A 20,560-nucleotide genomic window follows, 5' to 3' on the forward strand; every position below is an offset into this window, starting at 1 on the left:
AAAAGGGAGTAGCACAGAGGGGGATGCTACATATTCAAAGTACATACAAAGTAATTTCTGGTGGGAAGAGCCATTTCCTTCAGGGAGTTGCTCCTGAGCCAGTTCCAAAGGAGGTTAAATGACTTTCCCAGAGTCATAGAGCTAATAAGTATCTGAGGTGGGATTTAAATATAGGTCCTCCTGACTTCAAGTCCAGCACAATATGGGCTTGCCATGCTGCCTCTTGGTAATATACTCTGCCCCTGGGGACCTTCTCTTCTTCTGATCAGAGGGTAGAGATTCAACAGTTCTTCCTCAAACCTCCGTTTACGGAGTAGACCTAGGTCAGCCATCTCTTCACTTCCCTCTTGACTATACTCCCTTGGACCTCTCTATCATGCCCCCACACTGGGTACCCTTCATTCTGTTTTTCAGCTCCCTTTTATGTTTATTCTTCCCCCATCAGATTGTAAGCTCCTTGAGGTTAGAGATTGGTTTTTTCCCTTTCTTTGAATTCCCAGAATTCAGCACAGTGTCTGCTGTATCACAGGCACTTCATAAATATTAATCAACTGACTGACAGTCAACAGTTACTTATCATCTCTGAGTCTCATTTTCTTCATCTATAAAATGAAGAGCCAAGACTAAATAATCTCTAAGGCATCCTCTATTCTAAGAGCCTCTGATTCTCCTGACAAAATCAATGGCCAGGCTGTTGACACTGTTGAATAGAAGAATGCTCATCTTTAGAAAGCCCTGGAACACTGATTTGTTTTGTTTTGTTTGGAGGGGAAGACTGCACACAGAACCTATTGGGCTAATTGTTTTGCTACTAGCACGTGAACAGCTCTTAGTTATTCAGCTTATACAACCAGTCAATCAGTCAACCAATAAGCATCCATTATTATTTATTGTTGTGTACTAGGCTCCAGAGATAAAAACTAAAAATCTCAATGCTACTAGGAAAGAAGCATTCTTCTTACCTAGAAAATACTCTCTGGTCCCCAAGATTCCTGAAACTCTATTGAAGGCATTTTCTGCTACATAACCCCTAGAAAAGTGAGTTTTCCTAAAATGCCAGAGTCATTCTTAAATTCTGTAACAATGAAAGTTTCCAAAGACTGTGTAAAAGGCTGTTTTCCAAGTTTGCAGCATGACGAAGATAAAAAGAGTGCTAGATTTGGATTCAGAGCACCTAGCTTAAAATCCCAGTTCTGTCACTCATTAGTTGTGTGACCATGGACAAGTTATTTCACATCTTTGGGAACTAGTGTATTCAATCGGTATTTTGAGGGTGTTAGACTGGGTGTCCAGTTCTCAATCTTTTATCTCTTCCCCATTCATTCACACAGGCCATCCATCTTGCCAGGAAATAGTCTTATCATTATCAACCTTTCAGAATTCTTGTCCTCCTTCAGGGCTTGGTTCAGCAAGCTAGAATATCACTGTACCTCTTTATGTCCCAAATGCCTCTCACAGTGCCTTACACAGAGCAGACAACTTAATAAATAGCTTGTTGAGGTTAACTGGATTGATTGGGTTGGGTTGACTTGGGTTGGAAGAAAACAAAATTCCAACACCTTCCATGTTACATTCCGTGGCAAAAATAAATTTTATTTAAAAGAGACAGATGATTGGCCCACAGACCTGTCTGCTGGATAATGAACCAAGATCTTCCAGGGCTAAGCTTTAGCAGCTTGTGTTTATGGTAAGGACAAGAGGAGTGTTTGATGAGACACGTAGTAAGAAGAAGGGAAATAACTATGAGCTGAGGTCAGTCTTGCCATGTGTGTTAGCACAGAAAAAGCCTCCATAGACTTAATCACAGTTGATATGTTACAGATGGATAAGATGCTAGAGATCATTTAGTCCAAGACTCTCACTTTACAGTGAAGGAAACTGAGGCAAGGTCACAGACAGTTGGCTATTGGCAAAGCCAAGACTAGGACCTAGGGATCTTGTAATTTTCAATGAATTGCGCATTCCCAGTGAATTGCACATTCCTCTATGTTGTGATATATCTAATTCTTGAAATGTGGCTATTAGTGATTTCTTCCTTTTGACTAAGCTTTATTCTTTCCCTATTGTCCTGGAAAGGTCATAATTTAGAACTGGGAGGATAAAGGTCATCCAGTGCACTTCCTTTATTTTGCTGATGTGAAAAACAGGGATCAAGAGACTTGTTCAAGGTCATGCAGGTATTAAGTAGCAGAACTGGGATTTCAAATCCAAACCAGCAAGTAAAAAGAATGGTTTTGTTATACTGATTTCCTCCTTGACGGGAAAAAAACTTAGCATCATGAAAGGATTGGGTTGCTTTACATGTCTACTAGGCTAAAGGACTTTGCATCTATTGAGGTAATCAGATGTAGATAAGAGAAGTGAATGATGATGTTGGCAGAGTAAACGTCTCTGCCCAAGCGGATGTTTTTGTACAGATTTGCAAGGGGACAAGCATGGTAAAGGGCATTTTAAATGCTGTTGTCCTTGGGCCACAAGGTACTACTCTGTACTTGGGGATGTGAGGTGGGAGGCACCTTTGGTTTCCTATATGGAGGCAGTGGGGTAACAGTGGATAGAGCACTGGCCTTGAAATCAAGGCATTGCAGCATGACGAAGATAAAAGAGTGCTAGATTTGGATTTAGAGCACCTAGCTTAAAATCCCAATTCTATCAATCATTAGCTGTGTGACCATGGACAAGTTATTTCACATCTTTGGGAACTAGTATATTCAATCGATATTTTGAGGGTGTTAGACTGGGTGTCCAGCTCTCAATCTTTTATCCTCCCCATTCATTCGCACAAGCCATCCCTTAGTTATGTGATGCTAGGTAAGTCATTCAATCTCTTTCACTTCAGTTTCCTCACCTGTAAAATGGTGATGATAATGGCACTTGGAGAGTTGTTGAGAGGACCAAATTTTATACATATATATGTGTGTGTATGTATGTATAAATATATAGATATGTAGATATCCATATCTATATCTATCTAGCTATCGTGTGTGTGTGCATGTGTGTGTGTGTGTGTGTGTGTGTATGTGTGTGTGAATCACTGCAAATGTTAAAGGGTTAGATAAATGTCAACTTATTATTACTGTTCTCCATGTTACAGAGCTATAAGACATGTCATTACTTTTCTATCTAGGAATGATTCTGACTGTGGAAACACTGCTATTCATACCCCAAAAAAATCTCCTTTGGAAAATCTTACTTTATGCTATTACCTCAATAAAACTAGTTTTCAAAAGAAAAATGTGAAGGAAAACCTGCACTGTGCCTCAGACAGCTCTGGACTTCATCCCCGTTCTAATTGGATCCTTTTGTTTCTTGCCTCTTCTCCTTGACCACTCCTGCTGTCAATTTCCCACCCAGCATCATGGCATGTACGATGTTCCTTGGTCCATAGCTTCTCAAAGACTATCTTTGATTTCTTTTTGTTCTTTTTTGTTCTTCCAAAGTACATACACACATATTTACCATCATAGCAACTCTTTCCAAATTAAGCCTTTTTTGCTCTTGTTGTTCAGTCATTTTTCAGTCATTATCTGACTCTCTGTGACTCCATTTGGGGTTTTCTTGGCAAAGATACTAGAGTGGTCTGCCATTTCCTTTTCCAGCTCATTTTACAGATGAGGAAACTGAGGCAAACAGGGTTAAGTGACTTGCCCAGTAAGTGTCCAAAGCCAGATTAGAACTCAGGAAGATGAGTCTTCCTGACTCCAAGCCCAGTGTTCTATCCACTATGGTGCCACCCAGCTGCTCCAAGGAAATTTAAGCCCAGGGACCTTGTCCAATGTCACACAAGTAACAAATATCTGAGGAAGTATATGTATTCAACTCCTACAACTTCGGAGTTAGAACTCTTTCCAGGGTACCATGCCACTGTTTCTCTGGGTCTCAGTTTCCATGTTATCTTTAAATTCCCATCTAGTTCTTGACATGATGATTCTATGACCCACCAAAGCATGGTTCCTTCTATGCCTCATGTCCAGATCCAGGATTGCTCTTAGATTAAAGACTGAGAATGAGGGAGGCATAGTCAAAGGGGCATGAGGCAGGGTAAGAAGGTTATAGCTAGAAAGATTATTAAAGGGAAGAGAAAGTAGAACCTGAATAATTATAAGGGACAAATCTACAAACCAAATGAAGGAGGGGAGGGTCATACAACATCCTTTGCTGTACACTGGTGCAGTAATTGATTGCTACAGCCTTGCTTATGAGAGCTCAGGGTGCTTTGTTTCTCCAGCTCTGGCCTATGTACTTACATATATACATATAAAGTAATAATATTAATGTCTATGGACCTGATGCCTGGGAGGAAATTTTAGATGTCTGCTTGCCCACATGTTGTCTCCCCCAGGAAGAAGAGTAAGGCACAGAGCAGTGTTGATCTCCATGGTTGCCAATTTCAAAATTCAAACACTTCAATAAATTAAGTCAAACTATGGAAAGAGAGAGAGAGAGAGAGAGAGAGAGAGAGAGAGAGAGAGAGAGAGAGAGAGAGAGAGAGAGAGAGAGAGAGAGAGAGAGAGAGAGAAGAGGAAAGAAAGAAAGAAAGACAGATAGACAGGAAGGAAGGAAGGAAGGAAGGAAGAAAGAAAGAAAGAAATTACTTAAGTCTTATTATGCTTCTCTTTCCTCTATCAAAGAAAATCATCTTCCAATGAGGAAGTACAGAAATAAAGATGGTTGACTGAGAATTGGAAAACAGGAAAAGTGAGAAGATGGTGAACTACCATTTGTTTATTTTTGTTTTGTTTTTTTAAGGCAACTGGGGTTAAGTGACTTGCCCAGGGTCACACAGCTAGTAAGTGTCAAGCATTTGGTCTAAGGCTGGATTTGAACTCAGGTCCTCCTTATTTCAGGGCTGGTGCTCTATCCACTGCACCATCTAGTTGCTCCCATTTGTTGTTGTAATTGTTGTTCAGTCATCTCTGATCTTCGTGACTTATCCACGAAATTTTCTTGGCAAGTGGTTTGCCATTTCCTTCTCCAGTGTATCTTCATTTTACACATAAGGAACTGAAATAAATAAAGGTTGAGTGACTTGCCCAGGGTCACACAGCTAGTAAGTGTCTGAGGCTAGATTTAAATTCAGATCTTCTCTACCCCACATTAGTGCTCTGTCCACTGTGCCACCTAGCTGCCCCTACTACCTTTACTGAATTTAAATCACTACATCTGAATGAACTGCATCTTAGGGCACTAAAGGAACTTGCATACATTTGCTGAGTTGCTATTTGCAATCTTGCAAAAATTGTAAAGACTGGAGAGATGCCACAGAAGTAAAGACAGGCAAATGCACAATTTTTAAGAATAGAAGATGGATTCTTCCAACTACAGGTAGGTGATCTTGATTTTGATTCCTGGCAACATTCTAGAACATGTTATTTGAAAAGGGCAGGGTTGATAATCATTTTGTTGTCTGGTCATTTCAGCCATGTGCAACTCTTTGTGATCCTATTTGGAGTTTTCTTGGCAAAGATACCAGAGTGGTTTGTCATTTCCTTCTCCAACTCATTTTATAGATGAGAATACCGAGGCAAACAAGGTTAAGTGACTTGCTGAAAGTCACACAGCCATTCAGTGTCTGACACCAGGCCCAGAGATCTATCCACTGCATTACCTAGCTGCCTTTGATAATTATTAGCTACCAAGAATTCATTCAAAACAAGTCGGGCCAAACTAGCCTTCCCCTTTGACAGGTTTTCTAAATGGAAGTATCCAAGGAATGCTATAGCATACCTGGATATTAGACAAATATTTGATAACCATAGTAATGATAACATAATAAGTTATGCTTATGTGACTCTTCAAAGTTTGCAGAGCTTCTCATAAATAGTCTTGTGGAAAACATGGAACAATTCAGGCTGGATTAGAGCTAGCACAGGTAGATTGTTTCAGAATTAGTTAAATGACTTAACTCAAAGTATGGTGATTAATGAATCTGTCAACCCATGGAAAAATGTGTGGAAGAATGCCATAGGGTTCACATCCTTGGATCCATTCTATTCCACATTTTTATTGGTGACTTGGATAAAGACATAGATGATATTGTTTGATCTAATTTCCAGATGACGTAAAGTGGGGAAGAAAGACCAATATGTCAAATGGCTGGGTCAGGATCCCAAAGTATTCCAACAAGCTAAAATTCTAGGACAAACTTAATAAGATGAAGTTTATAAGAATCAATATAAATTCCAGTACATGGGTTCAAAAAATAAATCACATAAGTACAGAATGGGAAAAATGTAGGGTGTACTAGACAAAAGTTCATATGGTTAAAAAAAACAATATGGTAAAAGATTTTGAGATCATGCCATATGAGGATCATTTGAAAGAACTGAAAATGTTTAGACTTGAAAAGCATTATGTGGGGGAGGTCAGGGATTGATAGTTGTGTTCAGGTATTTGATAACTATGATATGGGAGAGGGATTAGACTTCTGCTTATCCCCAGAGGGAAAAACTAAGAGCAATGGGGAGAAGTTGAAGAGGCAAATTTAGTCTCAATGTAAAGAAAAACTTCTTTAAAATTATAACTCTCCAGCAGTTGAACAGGTTGCCTCAGGAGATTTACCTTCACTGGAAATCTTCCCCAAAAAGGTTAAATGACAACCTATCACATATTTTGTAGAGTAGACTCTAACTTCACTATGGTTTTAGCTAGATAGCCTCAAGGGTTCCTTCCAGCTGGAAGATTCTGATTCAGAGATTTTGAAAACCTCAGAATTTGAGCACACTGAAAGTTCATCATGAGCCAACAATGTGCCGTATTAGCCAATATAAAAGCTAACGGGATCTTAGCCTGTATTAATTAAAGTAGTGTCTACAACAGGTAAGGTGATAATCTTTCCCCTGAGGGAAAATATTGATTCATTATTGCCTCGGTATTCCCAGTATTTTATACATAGTAGGCATTTAACAAACTGTTGTTAAATTGAATTCACCTCTGCTCTAGTCAGGACATATATGAAATGTTGGGTCCAATTCTAGACATCTCATTTTAAGAAGGATATTGGTAAACTGGTGCAAGTCCAAAGGAGGGCCATTAGTATGGTTAGGAAGCTCAGAACTGCCAGGCATAGTTAAAGAAAACAGATAACGTTAGCTTGAAAAGAAGACTTGGTGGTTGAAGACAGCGAGAGGGTGGGGTGGGACAAGATAGCTGCCTACAAGTATTTGAAGGGCTATCATTTGGTACAGAGATTAGACCTGTTCTAGACTTTTCCCTAGAGGGAATAAATAGAAGGAATGGGCAAAAGTTGCAGGTTGTAAGATTTAGAATCTGTCTAAGAAAAAACTTCTTAGCCCTCTGAGGAGAATATGCTGTCTTAGGAAGTCATCACTAGATGACTTTGAGCAGATGACCACTTGTTGGGAAGACTGAAAAGGGGTTTCCCATTCAGGTACAATGGACTTGATGCTTTCTAAGATTTATTCCAGCTCTGTTATTTTGAGTGCCCATTTCTCATCCCAGTTTAGTATTCCTAAGCTCTCCTGGACAAGAGCCCTTCCTGCCTCACCTCTTCATGCTCATGAATCCCACCTCTGATCCTTGATCCTAATGGTTGGGCACCTGCTACCCTCTTCTCCATCTCCCAGATAATGATGGTCTGTCCTCATACTATTCTACTATTGTCTCCTATTCTGGCTTCTCTCCAACACCTGCTTTGCCTCTAGTTATCTGCCCCATTGTGGTTTCCATACCATCTCTGGTCTGGCCAATGTACCATCAACAAATCCCTAGTTATAACAGCAACTGAAAATATTTTAAAACATTGTTGCTAGCACTTAATTTGTATATATGTATATATATACATATATATATACATATATAATTTATATAATTATTAATGATATTTCACCTTCCCATAAATTATAGCTCCAACTACACTGAGGAAAAAGATTTCCTATAATTACCCATCAAGTGAAGTTAGCACAATTTAAGTGAATAGGTGGAATTAGTGAATGTAAGACCTTCTTTATGTGATTTTAGAAGCTTCTTGTCTTGAAGACATTTAATGAATATAATCAAGGAACCTCACTCTTCAGTCCTGTCAGTCAGTCAATAATACTAAGTGCTGGGAATATAAAGAAAGGTAAAAGAGGGTCTCTGCCCTCAAGGAGCTCACAATCTAAAGGGGGAGCCAACATGCAAACAGCCATGTACAAAGAAGATATCACAAGGATAAATCGGGAGAAATCAACAGAGAGAAGGCACTACCATTAAGGGGACTCAGAAAAGGCTCCCTGTAGAAAATGAAGTTCTAGTTGGGACTTTAAGGAAGAAGAAAACCAGGAGGTAGATGAGGAGGAAGAATATTCCAGGCATGGGGAATGGCCAGTGAAAATGCTCAGAGTCTGGATATGACCTGTCTGTTGTAAGAACCAGCAAGGAGCTCTGGAGCTCATTCCCCTCATGTGCTTTGTGGGTTGGCAGCCAGTGCCCCAACCTCTCTGTGCTCAGCATGATTGTATGTTACAGACATAATCCATCCAATTAGTTCAAAAGGAAAGGATTGTTGTGTGCATGGTCCTCTGTCCTAGGCAATGGGAGGGTCTCAACATTCATGAATTTGCCCCTGCTCTGACAATCTCAAGAAACAGCAGCTAAAGTAGCTACATTTAAATATCCAATAAATAGGATATCTATACCATGCAATGTCTCCTTGGGACCATCAACAACAGGAAACAGAAGTAAAAGAAAAAAAAACAATGGTAACAATTGAAGATGAGCATGTTTTAATTGAATTTGACCAAGTCTGATAGAATATGGCCAAGTCCAATGGCTACGGGTATTCTAAAGTTCTAGATTCATTTATAAACTGAGTACAAAGAGGCCACCCCTTTGAGGCAGTCATCGTCAGAGAGCAGGGGTTTTGTTTGTCATGGACCCCTTCAGCAGTCACTATGATGAAACCTATGCATCCCTTCTCAGAATCATATTTTTAAAATGCATAAAATGAAATACATGGGATTGCAAAGAAAATAAACCATGTTGAAATTCAGTCATCAATTTTTTAAAATTCATGAACCCCAAGTTAAGAAACCCTATTTTAGAGTCTAATAAATGACAGTATCTAATCGAATGAAGGGCAGCTAGGTGGTGCAGTCGATATAGTGTTGACCTGGATTCAGAAAGACCTGAGTTCAAATCCAGCTGCAGACACATACTAGCTTGTGACTCTGGGCAAATCACTTCACTCTGTTTGCCTCAGTTTCCTCATCTGTAAAATGAGCTGGAGAAGGAAATGGCAAACCACTCCAGGGTCTTTGCCAAGAAAACCTCAATGAGGTCACGAAGAGTCAGACACAACTGAAATGACTGAACAACCAAAAGTAGAATGTAGACTCCTTCAATCCAACAAATGCTTTTAAGGTATCTATTATGCGTAAAAGGCACTGGGGTACTAAGGTAAACATGAAATTGTTTCTGTCAAAGATCTTATACAGTATTCTACAGGGGGAGAGGGGTCGGAGGGGAGGAAAAATACAATGTGCTCACAGATAAGTAAATGCAAAGCATGTTCAACCTGACATAGTGCCCTGCACACAGTAGGTGCTTAATAAGTAATGAGTTTAATTATGTTTAATTAAATTGGGACAGCACAGCTGCAACTCATTGGGAGAAGAATGAACAGTAGGTTTCATATGGCCTAAAAACTCCCATGTGCCCACAGGAAAGTGAATATAGCAAACTGGATTCTGCAAAACTCTGAGCCTTGCTTGCTATCCAATTTTGGATGCTCTGCTCTTCTCACCATGTCTCTTTACTCCTTCTTCTTAAACCCTACTATGATTCCAGTGATGACTTTGACATCTGGCCTCTCAGCTTATAATATACAACATCCCTGGGAACCAACCTCTGGTTTTGCCCAACCAAATCCAAAAGAAACTAGAGCAGAGCCAAAGAATCTGAGTTCAAATCTCTGCTCTGCTGCTTACTTCCCATGTGATCTGGGGCAAGTCACTTGACTTCTCTGGGAGTCAGCTTCCTGAGCTGTAAAATGAAAATGGTTGAATTGGTCTTTAATGGATTTTGGAACTCTAGATCTATGATCCTATGCTCCTGGCCCCTTTCTGAGCGAAAGCCATCCAACTACAGGCTCTCCTTGCTTCCCCAAGTTAAGGAAGGCTCTTAGTTCTACCTCTTCTGGAAGAGTTCAGAATGATACATTGAGGCCAGTCTAAATAGATCTAGGCTATTTAGACTCTGTGAAGTTATTGGGTAGCTAGGTGGCACAGCTGGCCCACAGTCAGTACTGACTTGAGTTCAAATCTGACCTTAGACATGTATTAGCTGTGTGACCCTGGGTAAGTTACTTCACCCTGTTTGCCTCAGTTTCCTCATCTATAAAATGAGCTGGAGAGGGAAATGGCAAACCACTCCAGTATCTTTGCCAAGAAAACCACAAATGGACTCACGAAGAGTTGGACATGACTGAAAGGATTCAACAATCACCACAACACAGACTCATTGGATCATAGGCTCATAGATTTAGAATTAGATGTCCTCCCTTATTTTACAGATGAGGAAACTGAAGCTTAGAGAGATTAAGAGATTGTCCAATGTCACACAGAACAGAGTCAAGATTCAAATCTAATTCCTCTGATGTCCAGTGTTCTTCCCACTGTACCATACTGCCTCCCTCAAATATGTATCTCCCCTTTAAAAAAGAGTACTCAACTGAGCATACTACTAGTCATTAATTTCATTCAACAATAATTTATTAAGCACCTACTGCATGTCATGGGGATTTGAAATTTAAAATAACAACAACAACAATCCCTGCCCTCAAGGAGCTTACATTCTACTGTGCACATATGCAGATAAGTTCATTAAAAATATATGTGTACAAAGTAATGAGAAAGTAATTGGGGGGAGGAAGGTATTAGCAATTGGTGGCAACAAGAAAAGCCTCTTGTATTATGGAGTAATTGAACCCCGACTTGAAGGAAGCTAGGGATTCTAAGAGGTAGAAGGGAAGAGGGAGAGTCTTCTCAACATAGCAGGTGTGGGGGCAGCCTGTGCTAATTTCTGCATGCTTAGTGTATTTCAATATGCATATTACTGGAACTATTTCCCCACCTGTGACTTACGACATTTGAATATGTAGTAAAGATGTCTGTGGGGCTGATCAGAGAAGCTAAGGACAATGTAAAGGGTTTAATTAGAATTTTTAGCTATATCAGGAGGGAAAAAAAGATCAAAGGAACGATCAGGCTTTGCTTGTGGACTGATGGGACAATGACAATTAACAACAGAGAGAAGATACTCATTTCCTATTTCATTTCTGTTTTCTCTGCAAGAAAAAAAGATGACCTTTACACTGGAAATGATAGAACACAAATGACAAATAAAAAGCTGATATTCAAGTAAGAAGGATAGAAAGAGAGTACTAAGCTGTCCTTCATGAATTCAAGTGACCAGGCTCAATTGATATTCTTGGGACCAAAAAGAACCATCAGGTGTGATGGCTAAGCCACTTTAAGTAACATGTGAGGGATCATAGGAAATGGGAGAGGTATCACAAGATATGAGAAGGGCAAATGTTCTGATTTTCAGAGAGAGAAAGGAAGGGGAGGGTCTGAAAACTCTAGGCCAGTGAACTTGATTTGGATTCCTAGGAAAATTCTAGAATAGATCATTAAAGGATGGTTGGCAGCTACTTAGATAGGAAAGCAATGATTACAAAGAGCCAACATAACTTTTTCAAGATGATGCCTGACTAATGTTATTGCCTTTTTTTTTTTTGGACAGGATCACTAAACTGGAAGATGAGAGGAAAACTGTGAGTATAGTTTATCTATATTTTAGCAAAGTTTTTGATAAAGTATCACATAGGGGGCACCTAGGTGGGTGCAGTGGATAGAACACCAGCCCTGGATTCAGGAGGACCTGAGTTCAAATCCGGCCTCAGACACATAACACTTACTAGCTGTGTGACCCTGGGCGAGTTACTTAACACTTAACACTTTGCCCAAGAAAAAGTAAAATAAAGTATCACGTATATTTCTTATGGAGGACATAAAGTCACATAGATTAGACAATAATACAGTACAATGTATGCAAAACTAGCTGGATGGCTGGACTCAAAGAGTTGCTGTTAATGGTTCAATGTTAACACGGCAGGAAGTCTTCCAGGGACTATACAAGGGACCTGTCCTTGGTTCTGTGCTAGTTGACATTTTTTTCAATGACTTGGATAGAGGCATAGAAAATATGATCATCACATTTGCAGCTGATTAAAAAAAAAACAACTTTTAGAGACAGCTAACACAACAGATGACACGGTCTGGATCCAGAGGAATTTTGACAGGCTAGATTGTTGAATTGAATCTAATAATATAAAATTCCAGAGTGATAAACGTGAAGTCTTACGTTGGGTACAAAAAATAGATTTCATGAGTATGAGGTGGGGGAGACATTATGAAAAAAAAATCTGGAGGGTTTTATTGGACTGAAAATTAAATGAATCAGTAGTGTGATGTGGCAGCCAAAAAATGATTGGTTGAAGGAACTAATCACATTTTAGCTTAGAGGAAAAAAAGACTCACGTGGTACATGATAGCTATCTTCAAGTATGGGAAGGCTATCATGTGTTCTGTTTCTGACTTACTCTAGCTAGGTGACCTTGGCAAGTCACTTAATGTCTGAGTGCCCCAGGCAACTTTCTAAAATTGTAAATTGGAGGGTAAGTGCTCATCAACACCAGGAAATCTCTATACTAATGAAAAACAAATCAGGGCTCCCAATTATTTTTGTTGTTATTAGCTTTAGTTTAAAGAGAACTTAATTACAGCTATTGGGAATTGGTTGACAGCCCTGGTTTTCCTTAAAAAAAATTTTAAACTTGTGAAATTCATAACTACTTTTAAATTTCAAAGATATCTTTGCATACATGCTAAAGGATTTAAACCAGGTTAGTGATCTTAGTTTAAATAAGGGAGTTATTTTAAGACACTGGACTGGTTTGCTATTTCCAAATTAATTTTACAGATGAGAAAACTGAGGCAAACGGTTGAGTGATTTGCCCAGGGTCACACAGCTAGTAAGTATCTGAGGCCAGATTTGAACTCAGGTCTTCTTGACTCTAGGCCAGGCACTCTATCCACTGCACCACTTCGATGCCCCTAAAATTAGCTTGTTAATAGTTGATAAAGACCTGGACTTAAAGCCAGAAAGACCTGTACTTGGGATCCACCTCTTTGAAATACTGTCTGGATTTACCCCGGGATAAATCACTCAACTTCTCAATACTTTAGGCAACTCTGAAGACTATAAATGGTAAAGAAGATGCTAACCTGTATTGGCAGAGGGAGTTTCATCCCTTGGAAGTTCTGTATACCAATGAAATCACAAGTCCAGTCCCTATGTCTATTTGTATCTATGTATATAGATTGTAAATTTCTTAAGTGGAGGGACTTTCTTTTTCTTTTTTTTCTTTTTGGTCTTTGTACTCCCTAATACAGTACCTGGCACATACTAGTCATTTAATAAATGCTTGTTGATTGATCTCCCCAGCTCAGCTTTGCCTTTCTGAGACCTGTACATATGTAGGAATAAGTCAGCTCTTCTGCCATTTCTTCTGAGCTAATATTCTGTGACTTGCTCCTAGACACTGAAGTAAAAGCTTCTAGTTTGACGTGCATTCATATTTTTTTCAACCAACCTCATTTTCTCTGAATCAACTCAAAATTTCTCACAGACTTTGGCTTAACCCCAGTAAAAAGTGATGGGCAACTCTCTCAGGCATCCTTTTTCTGGTGGAGGTGATTAGAAAGTCTTATTTGGCAAGGGCCAAGATGAAATGGGGCTTTTCTTTCACCCCTTCTGTTAAATTCTAACTAGTCACCCTTCTCCCCATACTGGTAAAGCCTGGCTGTCTTCTCTGGCACAGTCTGGCCAGGTCTTGTTCCAGGGTGACTGAAGAGAAGGGGAGGAGGAGGAAGAGGGGAAGGGGGAGGAACTCCTCCAACTGGGATGTGGTTTTACTTTTATGGAAGACAGAGATTCAAAGAAAGTTAAATTTCAGCCAACCTGGAGATGGGGGGAGAATTAGTTGATTATTTACTGCTACACTTGAGCTTAGGAAGATTCCATGGCCTGAGTGTGGAGGAGGTATTTGTAGAACTTACAAAACACTTCTCTGCTTCTTTCTAAACATAATGGGCAGAAAATGAGCCAGTTTGGATCTGTGCACATGGTAGCCAATCCCCTGACCTCCTTCAGCTACCCAGGATGCATCACGATTTACAGTCAAAGCCAAGAAACCAGTAATGAAGCCAAGGTGGTCAGATGGGCAGAACCACTTCAGTTATTGAAAACCTGTTTTTCCATTTCCCAGGCACTGTACTACCATTAAAAAAAATTAATCTTCTGTATTATAAAATGAAGTAGGTAATATAAAGGTTAATGAGGATTAAACAGAGAGAATTAAGAGAAACCTTTCCAAATGAAATCATAAAACTCAAATGCAGCCTCTGTTCAGAGTCCTTTGATTAAAAAGATATGAAGTAGACATGCAAGGAATGATGGTACCTTCCATCCAAGCCAACCTTTTTGTAACACAGTCCATAAGATTTAGAGCTAGAAAGGACCTTAATGTTTATATAGGCTGATCTCTGGGATGAGGAAATTGACCGTGAAATCATTGATCTAAAGCTGGAGTTCTTAGCTCCCCTAAGGAGTCCATGGATGTCAGGGGTTTTGTGAACTTAGATAAGGGGAAAACCCACTAACCTCTAACTGAAAGTTAGCCTTTCCTTCAATTATGATTTTTTAAAAATACACTTCACCAAATTGCCATAAGGGTCCATGACATAAAATAGAAAAGGTCAAGAATCCCTGGTCTAGATATTGAAGGAACCTACAAACCTAGAGTGAAGTGGCTTGCCTAAGGTCACACAATGGAATAAATATGAAGAAACAAGATTTAAACCCATGTTCTTTCCACTCTACTCTGCCGCCTCTGGAGACAGGATCTATTTTACAGTGTTATATTATAATAATAGTTATTAATTTATTTTTATATAAATTAAGTGCCCCAAATGTCTTAGATAGTGTTGTGGAATACTACTTCTGGAGTCAGAAAATCTGAGTTCAAATCCTGGCCCTGAGACTTAATACCTATGTGATATTGACCTTTCTGGACCTCAGTTTCTTAATGAAAAGGTTGACCTAAGTGGGTTGGAACTCAAAGGACTTTTCCAGCCCTATATCTAGGATCCTAAGTAGTCATAGCCTTTGCCTGAAAACCACCAATAAAGTGGAACCCCACTACCTCCCAAAGTGGCCAGTTCTACTCTGGGAGAATTACTAGGAAATTTTTCCTAACACCATGCTAAAATTTGCCTCTCCCCATTACTCTACTGCAACTAGCTAGTGCTGTGAATAATCGCTTAACAGGAGGTAGAAAGACTTGAGTTCAAACTCAGCCTCAGCCTCTACTTACTAGCTATGTGACCCTGGGCAAGTCACTTAACCTCTATCTAACTCAGTTTCTTCATCTGTAAAGTGTGAATAACAATAGCACATATCTCCCAGGGTTGTTGTGAGGATAAAATGAGATAATATTTATAAAGTGCTTTACAGCTCATAAAGCATTACATAAATTCTCAATTATGTTAATATTATTACTTCTAATTCTACCTTCTGAAACCAACCAGCATAGCAGAATATGGAACCACAATAGAAAAATCATAATATTTGGGTTGAGAAGACATGGGTTCAAACCCACTTCTCTTTTCTTGTGACCCTGGGCAAGTCACTTCATTTCTCTGGGCCTCTGTTTACTCATTTATAAAATGAAAGGGTTGGTTGGATTGATTTTTAAAAATTCCTTCTTACTCTAAATTTATGATCCTAAAAATATGTATTGAGATACCACTTTCAGAAACCTAGGAAAGTGAGAAATAAATGGAGTGAAAAAACTGGGAGTCAGACAAGTGAGAGAAACAAGAGAGAAGCTGACCCAAAAGGCCAAAGGAAGAATAGAAAGGTTTTCTACTTTCTTGTCATGTCACTCACTCCCATCAGGGTGTATGAATCTGGTGATGGAGGTAGCCAGCACATGTAAGGTGAAAAATTCCAAACTATGGCATTCAAGGCCTCCAAGCCTCTACTTGACTCACTCAATCTTATTTCCTACACCTCCTCAAGGCAAACCCTCCAATCAAGTCATCCCAGGCTCTTCTGGGTTTCCCAACTGCACGTAATTTGGTCCTAGCCTTATGCCTTTAAGTTCATTCCCATCTGCTATATTTCCCTTGTCAAATTTCTGCTGCACTAGAGCTGAGGAGATAATTTATAGAATATTTTCCATTGTTCATGCTCATTTTTTCTTTCCCCATACTCTACATTATAGGAATGTGATTCCTCCTCATCCCTCACCTTTCCCTTCCACCAATCTTACCCTTTAATTATTTCAAATTCCACTACCAATGGGTCTGCAGGGATTGGGGTGTTGGGAGTATTTAGAATGGTAGAACCTGAAAGGACTTGGGGGCTTTTCAGCAGGGAGAACTAAATCATAAGTTCAAATCCAACCTCAGACACTTGACACTTACTTAGCTGTGGACCCTGGGCAAGTCACTTAACCCTGATTGCCTCACCAAAAAAAAAAAAAAGTAAATCATAAGGAAGAACATGGCTGCTTCACACACATCCCATAGCCTTCCACCCTTATACTAGCTAAGCTGAGCATCTCAGAATAAATGTAAATGCAGCACCCAAACAGCACTTGAATTTCAGGAGTATCTTGGTTACTTGGACAGTGGGCTGGATCTGGACTCAAAAGGATCTCAAACCCTGCCTTAATCACTTTGTTAGCTGCATGACCCTTGGCTTCATTTCCCTCATCTGCAAAAATGGTTTAACAATAACACTTATATGTAAGTAAAGCTAGCTAGCTAGCTAAAGAGACAGACAGACAGATAGATGGATAGATGGATTGATAGAAACAGATAGATTGATACAACAGACCGATAGGTAGATAGAGACAGACTGATAGATACAGGTAGATTGATAGCTAGAGACAGACAGATTGATAAAGACAGATACACAGACAGATAGATGATAGATAGATAGATAGATGAACAGATGGAAAAAGATTGATAGATAAAGATAGATTGATAGCTAGAGACAGATTGATACAGATACACAAGTAGGTAGATCAATCAATTGATTGGTAGATTTTTTTTTTAGTTTTGTTGTTGTTCAGTTGTTCAGCCAGGCCAAACTCTTCGTGACCCCATGGACCATAGCACACCAGGCATCTCCATCCTCCACTATCTCTCAAAGTCTATCCAAGTTCACGTTCGTTGCTTCCATGATACTATCTATCTATCTTATCCTCTGCTATCCCCTTTTTCTTTTGCCTGCAATCTTTCCCAGCATCAGGGTCTTTTCCAACGAGTTCCATCTTCTCATTATGTGGCCAATAGATAGAGCATTTATTAAGTGTTTGCGATCTCAGTCTTTGGCATCCAAATACAAGCAGGCAGGACAGCATCTACCCTCATTGAGCTTACATTTTAATGGGGGAAGACAATGCCCAGTGGTTACATTTGGTTACATCTCTGCCAAGATATTTTCTACATTAAGGTAAAAAAAATTTTTTTAACCAGTCCTTAATATCAGTGTTTGTTGAATCCATCATCCTTCCTGGATGATAATTTGATAATGATATCCACATAAGTGTTAACAACAGTGAACTTGGTAATGTGGGCACCATGAGATCTCCCCAGTCCTAATTCAGGGCTTCTCACCCAGCTGCCACTGTTTATACCACTAGAGATCAGCCACTTGATATGCAATCAAGCTCCTCTGAAGCTGCCCTGGCTGGAAAGATGATCCCTTGTGATGTGAAGGCTTTGGCTAGAGCAGTAGTTCTTAACCTCACTCGTCATGGACCCCTCTGGCAGTCTGCTGAGGCTGAGTGACCCCTTCTTAGAGTCATGCTTTAAAATGCATAAGATAAAACACACGGGATTACATTCAATTATATGCAAACACATTTATCAGAATATTAAAAATAAAAAGTCCACCAACTCCCATCAAGAACCTGTGAACTAGTTGGACTCTGAGGCCTTTTGTAACTCTAGATTTATGATCCCTGTGTGGAAAACGCTGCTCCAATAGTATCTGCTATAAAATAACTCTGCCCAAGAATTCTCTGTGAAGTTTGCATTCTGACAATAATAGTTACGCCTTAAGACGTGCAAAGTGCTTTACATAGATTATTCCATCTTATTCTTACAACAATCCTGGAAGTTAGGTGCTATTATTATCCCATTTTACAGATGAGGAAACCAAGGCAGTGACTTCCCCGGGGTCACACAGTGAGTGTCTGAGGGCAAATTTGAACTCAGGTCTTCCCAATCAGCATTCCGTCAACTCCACCTGCTGGTTTTCCCATCTTCCTTTAAGTCCCAACTAAAATGTCATCTTCTACAGGAAGATATTCTCAACCTCTCTAACTTCTAATGGCTTCTCTTTTTTAATTACTTCCTATTTATCCTTTAGGTGGTGTCTGGAGTCAAAAGGACCTGAGTTCAAATCTTGTCTCAGACATTTACTGGCTCTGTGACCTCAGGCAAGTCATTTAACCCTATTTGCCTGAGTTTCCTCATCTCAACAGCAGAAGAAAACAGCAAACCACAACAGTCTCTTTGCCAAGAAAACCCCGGATGGGGTCCAAAGAGTCAGACACAACTGAACAATAATATTTATCCTGTAAATAGAAGGTTTGTACATATTTCTTTGTTTGCTGTCTCCCCCATTAGACTATAAGCTCCTTGAGGACAGGTACTATCTTTTGCCTTTTTTTTTTTTTTTGTATCTTCAGTGCTTAGCACACAGCCTGGCACAAAGTAGGTGCTTAATATATGTTTCTTGACTGACTGACACCTAACTGCCTAGAGGTATTTGTTTCTTAATGATACCCCAGGCCTTAGTGAAAATCCTAATTCTATTTTCCCGAGTCATTTTTGATTTGAGGACTGCTCAATCATTGCAGTTTCCCTTGTGAACGAACCCCTCTCAATAGCCAGTCTCAAAAATTCAGCCCATGCTGCAGTTGAAAGCATGAACTATTTTGCTGATTTTGCCTCTATCCCTCAGTTATTCTACTTACAAGAACAGAATGCAACAGAGCAGAGTGGGAACATGAGATGGAAATAGTGTGCCTCTCTTGACCCAAAAGAAGGTTACCAGGAAAAATAAACACGCGAAAAGTACATTTTATCAGAGTGATTGCTACCCAAGGCTGATGTGGGCATAAGGGGCCTCCCTCAGTCTCTCCGGCTAATAGCTACAGTAAGGTCTGTAATATCATCATGGGCTGTTCTCCTGTCAACACAGTCAAACACTTATATAAAAGTCAAATCTAGCTGGAAAGAACGGTCATGCTTTCTCTGTGTTTGTTGGCAGAGGTTTCAAGTGTCTGATAAAACTGGGGAGTTCGGTTGTAGGGCTTGACCAATGTCCCTTTGTAGCTGATGAGAGCTAATGGGGTACTTGCATAGTGACAGGAAGTTGGAAAAGGCTGCTTGTGCAAAGCGTGTGGAAATAGACCATTCTAATTCTGGTGGTCTTTGAGGGGGAAAAAATTGGGTGGACTCTAAAGATCTTCTCTTTATCTGCTCTTTGCCCTAAAGGTTGAGAGTCCTGTCAGATTGTCAACCAGAGAAGAAAACTGAATTGGGCTGCTGTCTTCAGGCTTCAAGGGGGCAAAAGTCTTTGGAAGCAGCCTGGCCACCCAGCCCTCTTCACTTAAGAGAGTGAAGGGGCTTGGTTCCAGAGAAGATCCGGCAAGGAATGAGAATGATAAGGACCAGGGATAAACAAAGATCAGGGCTGCCCAGTGTCAGAGATAGGAATGAAAAGGATTTTCTCTGAGGCAGGCAGCCTTTTTCTTTTACTATGAAATCATGTGCCTCTGATGCTGACCACCTGTGTAACCCTGGGTAATTCACTTAATAAAAATAATTGTAATGGTTGACATTTATATAAAGGAGATAGGGAACTTTGCTGGAGCAGAAGGAATGTAGGGTAAAAGTCACTAGCTGGCAAATGTACCTTGGTCTTGATGGCAGAAATGCAGGGCAAAGGTCACAGATTTGACACTTCTAAAGACCTCCTTGAGGCTTTTCAAAGTGTCTAGGTAATTTTCATGGATCTGATGCTAGCTGCCAGAGGTGTGATGGGAGCTAAAAGGAATTCACTTACCTTAACCTAATTGAGTAAGAGGGCTAAAAGAGGAGGAGGAGGGAAGGAGGAAAAAGGAGGGGAAGAAGGGGAAGGGAGGGAAAGGGACATTAGGAGGGAGAGAGGGAGGAGAAGGGTGATCAAGATAGAGGAAAGGGAAGGAGGGGAACGGAAGGGAAATTAAGATGGAAGGAGGGGAGAGAGAGAAAGGCAGGTGGAAGGTAGATTAAGATGGGGGGATAAGAAAGGGAATGAGGGGAGGGGAAGGGCAAGAGGGAGGAGGAGGAGGAATAAATGAGTGAAGTGGGGTTTTTTTTCAATTATATTATTTCCTGACAAACACATGATAGACTTAGGGTCTCGGAGT

The 20,560-nt window shown here is 40.0% G+C and overlaps 1 long non-coding RNA gene across 2 annotated transcripts in view; it reads left to right on the plus strand.

The window, feature by feature from the left end:
• The window catches only part of LOC110221744 (uncharacterized), a 101,075-nt gene extending 81,088 nt beyond the window's left edge, over nt 1-19,987 (plus strand). For both annotated transcript variants that reach the window (XR_013482899.1, XR_013482900.1), the window contains exons 5-7: nt 11,746-11,776; nt 18,511-18,731; nt 19,644-19,987. This is a non-coding gene — a long non-coding RNA (uncharacterized LOC110221744). The remainder of the gene's footprint in view (nt 1-11,745; nt 11,777-18,510; nt 18,732-19,643) is intronic.
• The last annotated feature ends 573 nt before the right edge of the window (nt 19,988-20,560 follow it).

This window comes from Phascolarctos cinereus, unplaced genomic scaffold, assembly GCF_003287225.1.
Source record: "Phascolarctos cinereus isolate Bilbo 61053 unplaced genomic scaffold, phaCin_HiC Scaffold_1;HRSCAF=81, whole genome shotgun sequence".
Taxonomy (NCBI): Eukaryota; Metazoa; Chordata; class Mammalia; order Diprotodontia; family Phascolarctidae; genus Phascolarctos; species Phascolarctos cinereus.